Source organism: Prorops nasuta, unplaced genomic scaffold (assembly GCF_024137725.1).
Source record: "Prorops nasuta isolate Cenicafe-Biocafe unplaced genomic scaffold, Cenicafe_Pnas_1.2 PNAS00011, whole genome shotgun sequence".
Lineage (NCBI taxonomy): Eukaryota > Metazoa > Arthropoda > Insecta > Hymenoptera > Bethylidae > Prorops > Prorops nasuta.
The window spans coordinates 6476873-6495072 of record NW_027116808.1 but is presented as its reverse complement, the minus strand read 5'-3'; positions in this window follow the sequence as shown (position 1 = coordinate 6495072).

Genomic DNA, 18200 nt, shown 5'->3' with positions numbered 1-18200 from the left:
ATACGTTTTCGTGCACGCTGTGCAAGAACTTTATCAGCCTGGTGACGTGGTGGCAGATCCTTATATATTGAATATACGATATATTGTTCACGACAGGCTTCGTCTAGAGGATTTATACCAGGATCACCACGTGCTAACCGTTCTCGAAGTCGAGTACCTGGTCCGCAATAATTGTAGCCAGGTATGTGTACTTCGAACGGTAATTTATTCAGTATTTTATTGAAAAAAGTTCCACAACCGTAGCTTACCATGTGGAACTTTCTTTCTGTTTCTCACACAGAGTTTGCTGACAAGCCCAGCAATCTTTTATTGAAGGGAGCGGTCCATCAATGTGATCTGTATTAGGTAGATTATGATGTTTAAAACACCAGCGATATTGTTGTACTTCAGGATCTGCACGAATATGTTCAGGCAATTTATTCCAAACCTCTTGAATACTACGCGGAAAGTACTTTAAAAGTAAAATTTTCGGTATGTATTCAAACTGCTCAGCGGCTTATACCTCCAAACTTGACACATCTAACACTAATAACGGCATGATGAGAACTGATCAAACAATTCATTTCATTCCTATAAATAGGTTGTATGACCACAGAGTTTTCAGTCATGGACTTCGTAAAGCAGCCGCTCGGTATTCGTGTTTCTAATATAGATTACCGAACAACCGATAAATGTATGAGACGTCACGGACCTCTACTCCCATCAACCATACACTGTATAGTTTGTGGCCCTTCAAATTGTGGAAAAACAAATATATTGCTGAGCCATATAGAAAGCCCTCAGGGTGTGAGATTTGAAAACCTATACGTTTATTCAAAATCGTTGCAGCAACCAAAATATCGATACTTGGAGCGACTATTATCGGACAATGAAGAAATTAGTTATTTCCAATTTTCTAATAATAGTGAGGTTATAAAAGTAGCTGAAGCACTACCAAATTCAATTTTCATATTTGATGATGTTGCAACCGATAAGCAAGACAATATAAGAGACTACTTCTCCATGGGTAGACATTCTAAGATTGATTGCTTTTATCTTTGTCAGACTTATGCAAGGATACCAAAACATCTAATACGTGATAATGCAAATTTTTTAATTATTTTTAAACAAGATGGAACTAACCTAAAACATATATATAACGAACATGTAAATACAGATATGGCGTTTGAAAAATTTTGTGAATTGTGTTCAAATTGTTGGAAGCGTGATTATGGATTTTTAGTAATTGATAAAGACAGTGCAATGCAAAATGGACGATATCGAAAGTGTTTCAATAAATATGCTGTGATTAAAGAGTGATGTTAATGGTCAAAAATGTTAGTTCAACCTTGAACGTTGAACAAGTCTATATATTGAATAGAGAATAGCTTTACAAAATGAAGGAGAAAAAGCTTCTAAAGAAGATTGCTGAGGCAAGTGATGTAATTCGTCAAAAATATCGCGCACTCAAATCAGACAGAGTAATGATGGAAGACAGTTTAAATGAAACTTTTAAACCAATAGTTGAACCATTAAGAAGCTCTCTGAAAATAATCAAGCAATTTTCGTTGCACCGAAACATGAGATGAAAATGGAACCTATAAAGAGATCTCTCTCACACGAGGAATCTTTCATAATTCCGATGAAACGAAGAAAGTCTTATCTCACATCGTCTCCACAGCGGGAAGATTTCATACGCAGCTCCAGAATTAACGTTCAAGGTCATTCATCGGATGATGAGCAGGAATATCCACAGTCGCACGAAACACAGTACCTTTCTCTGGAAGATGATGAAGAGGAGGAGGAGGAGGAGGGGGAGGGGGAGGAGGAGGAGGAGAAGGTGAAGAAGAATAATGAATATGGCACGCAAGATTTAGCGAAACAAATAGAATTACCTGTGCATACATCCATCGAGGATGTAAAAGATGCTAATCGAAGTACGATAAAGTCTGGTTCAATTGCATCCAAATATATAGAATTGTTGACGAATAATGCTAAGGATAAAATTGACAGTAATTTTGGAGTTAAGTTAGATAAAGTGACGAATAAAATGTGGCTTGCGAAATGTGCTTTTAATGTTGATGATTACAGTAATTTTATTATTATCGATAAGGAGTATTATCCTGGCACGAAAGGTCTATTTGAATTGATCTTCATGAAAGAACCTGAAGACTATACTAAAGATGATTTAGACACATATAAAAGTATTCTTTCTCAAACTAATGTGCACAGAGCAGATAACATTAGTACAGGAAAGCTTCGTGGGAATAAGGGACATAAATGGAAGAAAATAATTAGTGAATTATTTCCACCGAAGACTAAACTTGTACAAGGCAAGGGATATATGCGTGTTAATAATAATCCCGTGAGCTATGTACATTGGAACGATCCAAACGAACTGGTCGAGCGATTAAAACTATTAATTGCATCATCTGCTGCTGGTTATACGAATCACCATAATGAGATACAGTCAATAATTGAGGAGCTCCATGAAGAAGGTATCATCTTATAAAAGAGATTGCAGTTTCAAGATTTTCTCAGTTCAACGTACTACTTCACTATGACGATAAATAAATTTGGAGCTGGTTTCAATACTGGTAAAATGAGAAATTATTTTCACAAAATTGATGATGATACGTTAAAGTTTGATAAATATAAGAATGCATTTATTGCCAAGAAGAAAATAATTTCAAACTTGGGATCTGATGTTACTGATGAGACAAGTGCGGTGAATATCAGTGTTCTGATGAGTAATTTGACACCACTGCGTGATAGCTTTACAAAAGAAATGAATGAATATAGTGTGAAGCTGAATGAATATGCATTAAAATGTGAAATTCTTGAGGAAAAAATGACAAATCTGTTGAAAAAACGTATCGACGAAATTTATGAAAGAATCGAAAAATTGAATGATAAAATCGATCATAATAGTTACAAATTGGCAGGATCTAAATAAGAGAAGGAAGCGTTATTCTATATAAAAGAGATTGCAGTTTCAAGATTTTCTCAGTTCAACGTACTACTTCACTATGACAATAAATAAATTTGGAGCTGGTTTCAATACCGGTAAAGTGAAAAATTATTTCCACAAAATTGATAATGATACGTTAAAGTTTGATAAACAAAAGAATGCATTTAATGCCAAGAAGAAAATAATTTCAAACTTAGAATGTGATGTTACGGATGAGACAAGTGCGGTGAATATGGCTGCTCTGTTACGTAATTCGATGACTGTACGTGATAGCTTAATGAGAGAATTGTTTGAATACAGTGAGAAGCTAACTCACTATTACCTAAAATGTAACATTCTTGAGGAAAAATTTACAACTCTAATGAAAAAAATCGATGAAATGGATGAAATTGGTATAAGAATCGATAAATTGATTGATAAAGTCGATCATAATGATTATAAATTGGATCGAAAAGACAAGGAATTACGAAATGATATGATTGTTGGATTGAAAATTGTTGTAGAATATTTCTCTAATCAGCTGGCAAAAAAAGATTTTGCAAATGAGAAGAATAGAGAAGACGATATAAATTATGCCTTGAAGAAACTTATACTACCGCCAGTGCTTGATGACCTGCTGTAAACATAACACGTAGTGGAATAATTATGAGTAGTGAGGAGAAGAAACAATTGGTAGAAGAGTTGCATGTGCCTGCCAGACGGAACTTTTTACGTAGACGGGTAATAATACGAGGCTTCGATGACCTCTGGCAAGCAGACCTGGTAGACATGAGAAACTATGCAGACGCAGGCTATCACTACATTCTCACAGTTATTGATGCATTGTCGAAATATGGCTGGGCAATAGCCCTGAAAACCAAGTCAGGCAAGGAAGTGACAGCGGCATTGCTGAAAATCCTGAAGAGTGGGAGATGTCCGAAAAATCTACAGACCGACGATGGCAAGGAATTTTATAATAGTGATTTCCAATCGCTTATGAAAAAGCATGGAATAAATCATTACTCAACATACAGTGTATTGAAAGCAACCATAGTCGAGCATTGGAATCGAACGTTGAAGACAGAAATGTGGAAAGGATTTACGTTGAATGGAAATTACAAGTGGAGAGCTATGCTACAACAACTGGTTGACGAATACAATTCAAGAAAACATCGTACTATAGGAATGCGTCTAGCCGATGTGAAACCTGAACATGCTAATAAGCTCTTAGCAACAGTATTCAGTAATATTAAGATCGTTGGTCGTGCCAAGTTCAAAGTCGGTGATTTTGTACGAATCAGTAAATATAAGAATGTATTTGCAAAAGGCTACACACCAAATTGGACAACTGAAATATTTGAAATTATAAAAGTGCAGAAAACAAATCCTGTTACATATTTACTAAGGGATTCTAGTGGTACAGATATATATGGTGGATTCTACGAATATGAACTTTTAAAAACTGCTAATCCTAATGTATATCTAGTTGAGAAGGTATTACATAAGAAGGGGGACAAAGTCTTTGTAAAGTGGTTAGGATTTAATAATACACATAATTCATGGATAAATAAAAACAATATTTTGTAACATACAATTTATTAATAAAGAAGCAATTATTTAATCTTCATTTAAATCTAATTCACTTAATTCTATTTCATTTATCCTATAATGACCCCATGGTAGAGTTGATACAGTACCTTGTACAATATAGCGCTTATCATCATGTGGACTGAGAGAAATTTTTTGCTGTACAATTGAATAAACATTATGCAATTTTGAACGAATTAAATTTTGATTATGGATATAAACAGTAAAATTTTGTAAGCAGTCTCTATAATCTTCAAACGTTATTTTTCTAGCGATAACGCAACTCTTAACGCCCTTAGCTTTTTTAAAAATTTTATCTTGTATTTTAAATGTATACATTTTCGATCTCAGTCCAATAAACTCAGTCATAATTCTCCCGTTATTCTCATCTTTCATCAAACCAGGCACTTTTTTATTTACTAGAGGTAAATTATACTGGTTATTAGGCGAATAATCACTAGTATCGAATCTTGAAAGATTTTCTCTCATGATCGTGTAAATGTCATCGCATTCGATACTGTATATCAAACTATCTGTATCGGTATACAATGCTCTTCATTTACTACCAAACGTTGGAAGCATATATTCATAATGGAATTCGTATAAACATGTTTTTGAAATATCTAGAATACTCATACCTACATATATAGGTTTATTAAATTTCGCCGTTAATTTTTTTAATTCTATCGCAACCAAATTTTCGTTGAATATGGCGCTACTGTGAAAATTTGGTTGGGATATCAATGCTTCTGCTCCATATCTTCCTTCCCACTTACTAACTAGCCTCACATCAACTCTATTTCTTACATTTTCCATCGTCTTACCGAACACTGCATTGTTCATTAGTTTGAAAAGATTTTTCTCCAACTCATTTTTAGATGCAGCTCGCAAACGTGTGTTTAAGTCTATATATTTGTTTAGCAATGCAGATTGCTGGAATCTTAATCCGCGATGGATACGTTTTAGTACCATTCCATGACGAATACATTGTTGTAAAGCCCGATAATTTATAACATAACGCTCCTTATTTTCGACAGTTGCAAGTAGCTTCTTCTGTCGTGCTCCGGGCGGAGCCTCACGTACCGGACAAAATGGCAAGTCAGAGTGATTATCATGAAGTACGCTTGGATACTCCAAGTCTACCTCTAAAATAAAACCCTCAGATGAATCTATAGGTATGCTAGAGTTATCAAAGTTGTTAGTATCTTCAATCCAGCGAAATCCATGAGTAGGTAGAGCTTGACACATTGCCCATCCGTATAGATTATTTACATCATAGTACATTAAATATTTGCTTGGTTTTGTTGAGTCATAATCATTCATATACCGATTGTTTGCTTTTTCATAGCGGTGAGAGCACTGACTCAAACCACCACGTATTCCGCGTTCTACGAAAAGCAACATTTCAGCTTCAGTGAAAAGTTCCAATTTTATTCCAGTATATTTAAGCATTGCATCCCAAGTGAAGCCTGGGAGTGTAAAATAATGTGCAGGATCCAAATTATAATTTTCAATGCAGCTATCGCGAAAATTTTCAAAAACGTCTGTCAGTAATAATACATCAGTTTTTAAATAGAGATCGCTGTACTCCCCAAGTGTTTGTATTTGAAAATTGATGCATACCTCCTTAGCATGATTATATGCCTCTTCACTAATATCACTGTCAGTTAATTTGTTATATAATAACTTGCGAGGCGGTAAAGCATTTTCTTCCAGACGATTCAGATTATCTACGTAATCATAAGGAAAAATACCTTTTCTTGTTAGTAGATTAAATTGTTCCGTATTTAAATTCGAAAATTCTGACTCTAAGTTTTTCAATTGAGATCTCTCCAAGTATGAGCTCAATTTGTCTAAACTTGATGCAAGAAATTTAAATGAATCAATAAATCTGAGCTGAATATTATATTTCCGTATGTATTTTGTAAATGAAATATACTTTTCCTTATGTACAGGTAGCAGGTATACTGAACCCTCATACATGTTAGCGATCGCATTGAAGATGAAATGTGCATCGTAATTAGATAAATTATGAAAAATTACTGGAATAACGTGCGAATCTTTATAGTTTAAATTACAATTGTTGTGAGAGGGTCCTCTATATTTACCTGTTAAATGATCATGATCGCGAACACGTATTTGATTTGGAAGAAATGGCTTTTTACATATATGACAGTCGGGATCATTGTTATGACGAAAATTTTCGCTAATACTTAGCGTTCTCATAGGCACTACAGTCTTTAGTTTTTCGCTCGCTATGCTAGCAATTTTATCGAGTTCTCGCACAAACCATTCTATACACTCGAGTCCACGATATGATTTATAGGTTGAGAGCGATGAATCACGAACGCTTTTAAAATAATATCCTACACTAAAGGGTAAATGTTTTTGATAAATACTACTATTACCGCTCATTTCATTCACTTTCTCTAATAAACATTCAATGTCTGCATATACGACGAATGGGGTCCTCTCATTGTTCTTGTCATTTTTAAAGGACACCCAACGGTCCTCTTCAGGTAGCAGTATACGGACGTTTATATTGAGCTGACTGCAATCACGTTTATGAGATTGAAGTTTATCCTCATTGAAGAAATAGTGTAAACATCTAAGAGAAAAATCATATTAGTATATAAACATTAAATAAAATTATATTAAAATATAAACAGTATAACATACCGATTACAAATAAGATGAGATTGTTTTTTTCGAGTCAGTTGTTTCTTTAGCAAGCGAGAAAGATTCGTGATACATAAAAAATGTGCTGCACCTTGATGTTCGAGAAGAAGAAGATTCGCATGTCTCGATTTCTCACATTTTGTGAGTTGAAGAGGTGCAATAATTTTATTCTCCTGCCCTTCTTGCTCATCCACCATGGTGAAAACATTAATCGACACATCATTATCTTCTTCAAATTTAGGTATCTGCCTTAATGTGGTTGGAAATGTTATACTTCTGACGTTGAAAACAGATTTAAAATGGGGGTATGAAGATTGTCGTTGTGGGTTTTTAGTTGAAATAGTCGGATAGAGTGCAGCCGTTACAGCCCATGTAAAACATGTATTATCATCGCTCTGTATGTTTCACAGACTTCTATACAACTACCTAGACCGCTAGCATACTATAGTTTGTTATTGCGCTAGTTGAAGCTAAGCCGCCATCTGCAAATTGACTTCATGTACACAAACTTTTCGAAAGTGTGTATGATTTTACGGATGTATAACCTCAAATTGTAATAGGTAAGTCGGCTTTTAAGACGCCTCATGTTTTAAAAATGCCCATGACATGTGCAGTGGCTGCGTGTAAAACAGTTTACGCAAAAGGAAAAGGATTTCAATTTTTTCAGTAAGTATTAAATTGTGTATTTCTTAGTTTTTCAAATTTTTTGTAATAAATCATGTATCTTAATTATTAAATCTATTAAACATTCACTATGTTGAAAATTGTGCATAAATATTTTATTTCAGCTTTCCCTTGAATGATACCGAAAGGTGTGAAAAATGGACTAATGCAGCAGATCGGGTTAATTGGGTTCCTACAAAGCATAGTGTAATATGCAGTAGACATTTCCAGTCATCAGATTTTTTGAATAGACCTAATACATACGTACAGAGACTAAAACCAAATGCAGTTCCATCTCTTTTCTTGCAATCAGGAGCTCGTACTATTTCTGTCAAAAATATTTATATCGATGCAACTTCTAATGAAATATCATGCAGCATAACACAAAGTGTGCAAGAATCACAAACATTACAGGAGCACTTAAAATCACACCATAAAACATTAGGTTAGGTTAATTTAAAAATATTAATTATTTTTTACATTTAGAAAGTGTAATATATATTTTAATTTTTTGTTACAAATTTTGTAGAATCTACAGTGATGGATATACCACTGGACAATTTCCAAGTGTTTCCTCTAGAATATGTAAATGAAGTGGAAGAAAACAATACTCCTGGTGAGCCCTTACGAAAGAAGATTAAATTGGATGTCACTCCTACAAAGAAAAAATTAAAATCAAAAATTAAAATCCTGCAACAAAAAGTGAGACGTCAAGATAAAAAAATAAAAAATTTGAGGCAGTTACTACAACAGATGAAGAAAGAAGGTTTGATAGACAGAAGTGATATTAGATTCCTGGAGCATGAATTTGATGGATTACCCTTATCCTTATTCCAAAATGAAATTAGAAATAAGAATAAAAGCTCATATGCATACCGCTATAGTCACGAAATAAAGGAATTTTCATTAACGCTTTATTACCATTCTCCTAAAGCTTATAATTTCTGCAGGTGTGTTTTAATGTGTTATAGATTTTGAATGTGTTGAAAAGCCTCTCTTTCTTAATGCTTATTTCAATCATAATAAATAATATTTGTATAAAATATTATTTGTTTTAGTTATGCATGAAGTTTATAAACATGAATATTATATCTTGATTACTGAAGTAGATTAGTAATTATATTTAACTCTTATCTGTAGTTACATCAGTTGTTTAATTTTTCAATATTTGGTTAGAATTATTCTATAGTTAAGTATAATAATTATCTCTAAAATTGTTGAACTTTTAAACCAAGATTTCTAGAAAACTGCATAGTTTGGAAGTAAGGTAACGTTGAAACGCTTTGTACAGTTTATGTTAATCATAGACTATTTCTTCTTGTAACATGATTATTGGGCTTATTTAACTCTGCTGTTTTGTTATTATCATTTTTTATTGACCTATTTTTATTATATTTTTAAAGGCGACATTTAAAACTTCCTCATCCATCATCACTACGGAATTGGATGCTGTCAGTGAATGCAGAAGCAGGATTTTACAAGGATGTTATTAAATTATTGGAAAATATCGATATCAATGACAAGGACTGCTCTTTAATATTGGATGGAATGGCAATCCGCAAACAAAGGATATGGGATCCAACAACGGATAAATATCAAGGATATTGTGACTATGGTCAAGGAATTAATATTGAATCTAAATTAGAAGAAGCAACTGAAGCTTTGGTGTTTTTTCTGGTAAATCTTCGTGGGAAATGGAAATGGCCATTAGCACACTTTTTCATTAATAAAATTAATGCGAATGCTCAGGCACAATTAATTAAAACTGCGTTAGACATGTTATTTGAGATCGGAATAACTGTATGGAATATTACCTGCGATGGAACAATAACAAATTTGTCAACTTTTGAAATATTAGGCTGTAAACTCCGAATGGATAATTACAATGAAGTTCAAAATTATTTTATGCATAAAGGGCGTAAGGTATTTGCTATTTTAGATCCGTGTCATATGATAAAATTAGCGCGAAATTGTTTAGCCGAATATGGTGTTCTTCTAAGTGAAAAGGGACCTATTAAATGGAAGTTTGTAGAGGAATTGCATAGTATGCAGACTGAGCTTACATTAAAATTTAAAAACAAATTAAGTTCATCCCACGTACAATGGCGCCAGAATAAGATGAAAGTTAAATTTGCTGCACAGACTCTTAGTTCATCAGTTGCAGAAGCCATTAAGTTTTTAAATAATATTGGTGTGTCAGAATTTCAAAACTCTGCGTCTACAGTTGAGTTTATTAAAACAATAGACTGCATTTTTGATATCCTTAATTCTAGAAATCCTTTTGGCAAAGGGTATAAAAAGCCTATATTTAAGGAGAATTTAAATTATTTAAAAACAATACTTGTAGAAAAAATTAATTATTTATTTACTTTACATACTCAAGATTCACTGTTGTTACACAAATCACCACGACGAACTTTTATAATTGGTTTTGCTTCTGCAATTAAATCAGTACTTTCTATAGCGAAAAGTATACTACAGCAACCGAACTATAGATACTTACTAACTTATTATTTTTCACAAGACTTCATTGAAATATTTTTTTCAAAAATTCGTAGCAGATATGGATTTAATAACAATCCGAACGTGTTACAATTTAAAAATGCAATACGTCAAATTTTGTTAAAAAATTCAATTTCAGCATCGATAAATGGAAATTGCAACGTATTAAATAATGATGCTGTTGGCTCAATATTTCCTATAAAGTGGACTCGTAAGGTTAAATCTATAAACCAATTATTATCAGATATTTCACTTGTTGATAACGATACTGATTGTGATGATAGGATAGAGTTTCTTAATAATATACAACTACAATATAATAGTGATTTAAAGAATTTTATTTTACATTATATTGCAGGGTATGTGGTTAGAAAGATAAACAAATTCATAAAATGTCAGTCATGTTGTGCTAACTTAGTGGAAAAAAAGGCGACAGATCATACTTATGCGTACAATTCTGTTTTTTCACGTTTTACGGATGAGGTAAATAACGGTGGATTAATTTTACCGTCATCTAGTACTTTAAAAATTATTAAATTTACGGAAAATGAATTAATGTTTATGTCGAATAATTTAAAAAATGTAAATATAGAAAATTTGTTAAAAATAATATTGATACGAGTTAAAAATACGTTTGCACTAGACGAAACTATTTTTTCATCAATGAAATGTGAAGATTATGTACATAACGAGAGACCACACAAAATAACATTAATTGTTTCAATAGCACATAAGTATTTAAATATCAGATTATTTTCTTTTGGAAAATTCTATACAAATGAAATTTTAACTCCATTGCGAAAACGACACACTTTAACAAAAATGGTTTTATTTAGATCTGAATAAATAAAATTTTTAAATTTAAAACCATTACACCCCTTTATTTTATAAATATATGTATTATTTGTTCATGAAATATATAAATTTCCTTTCAGCCTTCAATTAAAAGTAATTAATACAAAAATACTAATACGCTATAGTATGTGCTGTTTAAAAAAGTCAACTTACAAATGGCTGCCATCCCCACTCCTTCTTTTGCATGGCTTCAAGTTCCTTCTGTGAAGCAATCGGTCTAGGTAGTTGTATAGAAGTCTGTGGTATGTTTATCACTGCATGTTTGTTCTTAATATATTTTGGAAGGTCGATTCCACAGCCTGCATGTAGTGGATTATAGTGATTAATATTCACAATTAAATTTAATATTTTTTCCAAAGCCCACCCACTATCACGCTCTTGAAATTCACCTAATTTTGTTAAAATTTTATATATGACGTTTGTTTTATACCAATCACTAAAAGTATCAGTCTTGAATAAAATCACATTTTTTGTGGAAATATGTTTGATATCACTAATTTCCTTGCAAATAAATTGTCCGTTGAATACCATATTTATCTTAACAGCGCTTACTTTACTGAATACTTTGTTCATGTAGGATTGCAGCATTTCTGATGCTGCCAATAGAAATTCATGTGGTTCGATATAATTAGTGTTTACTATCATACCACTACACATTCGACTTTTAAATGATGAATCAAGATCTTTCCAAATAAGCTTTTCCGCATTAATGCCCGCTCCAATTGAATTTTTATTATTCGCTGCATGGAGAAGTAACTTTCGAATACATTTTATTTCTGCAAGATTTTTCTGTATAGCATCTGGAGTTGCATTCCGGTTGGATTCTCTCAAATTTCGAATATAATCACGACACTTGCAAACCCACTCGCGATAATCATGCTGAGTTCTTAAATCGGGATTCTTAAGAGTGTGATTGGAAGAATAACTTTTTTCTCTTGCTGCTCTGATTAATCGGCACTGTATCTGAGCAATTTCCGTAAATATTTTCTGCCTTGCCCCTATACGTGCATTCCGGCTAGCAACTCTCAATTTTTTAATGTAATCCTGACAATCACGTACCCACTCACGATATTCATCCTGGCTATTTAAAACTCTATTTAGAAGCGACATCGTAGTTCTTTCCGTTTAAATGATCAGCGTGAAACTAATGAAAAATCTTAGATGGAGAGCCCTTCAAATAATCAGTCTCCGAGACACTTCAGTAACATAAATACTTTACGGATCAGGTTTCGCGTTGAAGTAAAAAGAATGCATTCAAGTTTAAAATATACATATATTCTAGATTTTTGATTCATACATATATTTCATATAATATACATTTCTCAGTGCGCATATACCTTCATGATTCATGCAAATAGGAAGTTGTGAATTATATAAACCATCTTCTAAATTATAATTTCCCCACACATATTCATCTACATTACTAATTTCTAAATCACAAATACTCTTTAACCAATTTAACTTTTCCACCCCTTTTACAAAAACCGTATCCTCATATACATATTTTTTTATAATATCTTTATATTTATAATATTGTGAAAAACCATCCATCCAATTTATGCTATGATGATTGAAAAATATTGAACTGAAAAAGAAATTCCTTATTCATTGAAAATAATATTTCGTTGTTTTTTATAAAATATACTTACTCTGTTTTCTTTCTCTCCTCTTCACTTAACCAAGTATGTGGAAAGGGGGGTGAAAATAAAATATGATGCACTTTTAGTTCTTGTAAAACTGCAAATTCTTTAACTATAAATATCTTATCCATTAAATGGAATCCTTGAAAATCGACGAACGTTGGGATCATCATGTTAGCGTTTTTAATACTAAATTTATTACACTTTGCCGTTATTTTAAATATATTCTTTTTTTGTTTCTCTAAAGTTTTCCCCTTCTTTTCAAACCAAGTATTTCAATTCTCCCACTATCCTTAACTATTCTCTCTTTGGACCAATGGTGTTTCTAAAAGTGTCTGGTTAGTCACCTCCCACCACAGACCAAATTTTTCACATACCTTACAGCATTTAAAAGATCTTGAGGAGCGTGTAGGGTAGTCTTCAGTTCAGTTCTAGCTTTAGAATATTGAATACTACTTTATTTTTTCGCTCAAGTTAGAAAATGTTCAGTTTAAACAGTATCACCCATATAATAGATATTGATGGATTTATGGTGAACAAGAAAATGGTATATAAAGAAGTAGCCATAAAAGATGTAAAAACTGATTACACATATTACGCCTCGTTTAAAGTGAATAACACATTTCATGATTTAAGTATTAAAGATCAAAAAAGTGCTAACTATGTGTATAGAAATGTACATGACATAGAATATGGAAATATGGGTTTTGAAAAGTATATACAAAGTGAAATATATGACTTCATAAGAATTGTGCAACGAGACTATATGTATCCAGTAGTTGCATACAAAGGGGGCACTATAGAACGTGATATTCTAAATTTAATGGGCATTGAATGCATTAATTTAGAATATTACAAGTGCCCCAAGTATGACAATTTAAGGCAAAATTTTACAACTTTCAACCTCCCATGCGAACTGCATAAATTAAAATTCAGTGGCAGATCAGGAAAACCAATCCACTGTGTCTACCAGGAGGTGGATGTTTTCGCAAAGTGGGTGCGAAAACAAATAGAAGGTAAATAATAAAAATTAAGTTCGCAATTTACTTGATATTAATAAATTTTTTGTATGTTTCAGAGTCTGTTATTAGCTGAATGGGCTAAATATTAGTTTAATTTGTATTAGTTTTTTATATAAGTTTCATTTGTATTAGTTTTTATATAAGTTTCATGTTCGTTTTTAATTATATGATAAATTTTATTTAAAAGACTCTTTCTTTTCCCCTACTCCTATTTCCCTTAATTTAATCTGCAAAAAAACAAAAAAACAAAAAAACAAAAAAACAAAAAAACAAAAAAACAAAAAAACAAAAAAACAAAAAACAAAAAAACAAAAAAAAACAGAAAAAAGAAAAAAGGAAATAAATATTACATGATTTCACCTATTATTCTTGTAATTATAGGAATTACTTGAGAATTCTGTCTATACGCTAAATTAATAACCATTTGATACTGCATATTTTTTCACTTTATATTTATCGACAGCTTGTATAAGAAAAAAGGAATCTGTATCCAAGGTTCAAGAAAGGTATAATGTGAAATTAAAAGAAGGACCCAAGGAGGAAAATAGTAGGAGGGAATAGAATGGTTATGTGGAGGGAAAAAGACCCTTCAATGGTGTAGAGGTAGGTTGAGAGGGAAGAAAAATGGTTAAATGTGAAATCAAGTTAAATGGCGGGTCCATAGTAGGAAAATAGTGGGAGGGTCTAGGATAAGTATGTGGAGGGAGAAAAGACCCTCCGAGGGCAGGACTAAAAAATCAAAAATGGCAGTCCGTAAGATGCTTAGGACCCCTAGCGGTGTAGCTGCCCCAGTAATTTTCGTGATCGCCACCTAGTGGAGAAAAAAAGAAACTTTTTCCTCCACCAACTAAAATACAAAAAAAGTTCTCTGGGTAACTGTCAGGATAACTAACCATCCGGGCCCTAGGGTGGGTGGGTAGGAGAATGACCTAAAGATAAAATGTCCTAACGATAAAATGACCTAAAAACGCTAACTTCACATTGGTTAAAAGCCGGTATTGCAGATTACCGACCGAATCGTCCGAATTTCCTAAATTTGAGTAGCTGGCAACGCTGGACTGTCAAACGTCAGTAAATAGAGTCAGAGGTTATGCACAGTAGAGAAAAATTCTGGATCTGTCAGATAAGTATTTTAAATGAATAAATGAAAATGAATGAATTACTTTGTGGGTATTTCTTACATTTTACAGAAGAGCTACGAGAGGAAACATTTAAAATATTATGATGTCATGGAAGATCAGGAGGTATTCAAAGAATTTGCTAAGCAACATATTTTGAAATATTTAAGAGCCGAACCACAATAGGATTATTTGTTATCCACACTGACAGTCTTTGGATAAACGAGAGAGAGAAGGTTATGCTGCTCGAATAATGTTAGGATATTAATACTGTGCCTGGATTGCATATTGCTGTCAAACAGTTTTTGCTTTAGCAGCCTTCGTGTCGAATAATGCCCATAAAGAAGGCATGTTTTCAAGAGGTCTAGTATATAGGGGAGATCGTTTTTCTCGTGTAATTTTGGTAGTGAGTATAAACTTAAAACTTTTCAATCTGGAACAAGCTTATGCAGGATTAACGCAAATTACTTGTATAGTTATTTGAGCAAATAAATTCTTTTTAGAAGCTCTATCAAACATATACCTTTTGCTTGGATATAATGTTATATGTTTTTTGTAGATTTATTGAGAAGAAAAGATGTGAGATTACCTTTCGAACAGTCTTTGGAAACTGCAGAAGCTACCTGACAAATATGGTTGCAATCTCACTGAGGTAAAAGAATGAGATATCTTGGTAAATTTTGTAAAATACAATTCTATAGAAATGTCCCAGTTATTTTTGATAAGAAGAAAGACCAATTAATTTTATTGAAACAATCTGTGTGTGTGCTATAGAGACCGTGCACACCAACACAATGATAGCGAAGTGTCAATGTATAACTGTATACGTATAAATAAATTACACTCAAAAACTGCGAAAATTGACCGATAGTTTGCGCTGATAGTATGCATATACACCAATATACATTCTTATCTCACTGTCATTGTGTTGGTGTGCACGGTCTCTATAATATTTATTACTTTTCTTAGATACAATGATGAAATAAATTTCTGATTGCCTGGCCTCTATTGTGGAGAACCTGATTCAGAAATGACTACTACTAGACTCGAGGAATCGAATATAAACCTTACTAGAAGAAATTGGAATATTAATGTAAAGCATTGCATGCTGTGAATTTCTCTCAAATAGCAACTATTCATTCTATCATGATAAATACTTCATAATTTTAACTGAACTTTGTTAAATGACTGTTTCAATTTTTCATATTATTCTTTAGATTTCACAATTTACCTGATGGAAGAAAAATATGATTAGAGGAATTCTAAACTACTAATAGAAGCATTATAAATTTCCAGTGCTATTATTACACGAATTTCCTGAAATAGCTGCCTATAATTGGGGATATACAAAGTGTCCACATTTTAAATGTTGAAAAATCAAGAATTTTTGGTTCGAAAGTAATGACTTAAAAAGACCCTCGATTAAAAAATACATTTTGTGCATTAAGTGGAACTTAGAAGAGTGTTTGCAGATTAAATTTAAAAAACGCATGTTCCAATATTTATAATTGCGGTGTGGCAAAATAATGGTCAGATATATAAGAACCTTTGTGTCTTTTATCTTCATATATATCTGATCATAAATTTGCCACACCGCAATTATAAATATTGGAACATGCGTTTTTTAAATTTAATCTGCAAACACTCTTCTAAGTTCCACTTAATGCACAAAATGTATTTTTTAATCGAGGGTCTTTTTAAGTCATTACTTTCGAACCAAAAATTCTTGATTTTTCAACATTTAAAATGTGGACACTTTGTATATCCCCAATTATAGGCAGCTATTTCAGGAAATTCGTGTAATAATAGCACTGGAAATTTATAATGCTTCTATTAGTAGTTTAGAATTCCTCTAATCATATTTTTCTTCCATCAGGTAAATTGTGAAATCTAAAGAATAATATGAAAAATTGAAACAGTCATTTAACAAAGTTCAGTTAAAATTATGAAGTATTTATCATGATAGAATGAATAGTTGCTATTTGAGAGAAATTCACAGCATGCAATGCTTTACATTAATATTCCAATTTCTTCTAGTAAGGTTTATATTCGATTCCTCGAGTCTAGTAGTAGTCATTTCTGAATCAGGTTCTCCACAATAGAGGCCAGGCAATCAGAAATTTATTTCATCATTGTATCTAAGAAAAGTAATAAATATTATAGAGACCGTGCACACCAACACAATGACAGTGAGATAAGAATGTATATTGGTGTATATGCATACTATCAGCGCAAACTATCGGTCAATTTTCGCAGTTTTTGAGTGTAATTTATTTATACGTATACAGTTATACATTGACACTTCGCTATCATTGTGTTGGTGTGCACGGTCTCTATAGCACACACACAGATTGTTTCAATAAAATTAATTGGTCTTTCTTCTTATCAAAAATAACTGGGACATTTCTATAGAATTGTATTTTACAAAATTTACCAAGATATCTCATTCTTTTACCTCAGTGAGATTGCAACCATATTTGTCAGGTAGCTTCTGCAGTTTCCAAAGACTGTTCGAAAGGTAATCTCACATCTTTTCTTCTCAATAAATCTACAAAAAACATATAACATTATATCCAAGCAAAAGGTATATGTTTGATAGAGCTTCTAAAAAGAATTTATTTGCTCAAATAACTATACAAGTAATTTGCGTTAATCCTGCATACGCTTGTTCCAGATTGAAAAGTTTTAAGTTTATACTCACTACCAAAATTACACGAGAAAAACGATCTCCCCTATATACTAGACCTCTTGAAAACATGCCTTCTTTATGGGCATTATTCGACACGAAGGCTGCTAAAGCAAAAACTGTTTGACAGCAATATGCAATCCAGGCACAGTATTAATATCCTAACATTATTCGAGCAGCATAACCTTCTCTCTCTCGTTTATCCAAAGACTGTCAGTGTGGATAACAAATAATCCTATTGTGGTTCGGCTCTTAAATATTTCAAAATATGTTGCTTAGCAAATTCTTTGAATACCTCCTGATCTTCCATGACATCATAATATTTTAAATGTTTCCTCTCGTAGCTCTTCTGTAAAATGTAAGAAATACCCACAAAGTAATTCATTCATTTTCATTTATTCATTTAAAATACTTATCTGACAGATCCAGAATTTTTCTCTACTGTGCATAACCTCTGACTCTATTTACTGACGTTCGACAGTCCAGCGTTGCCAGCTACTCAAATTTAGGAAATTCGGA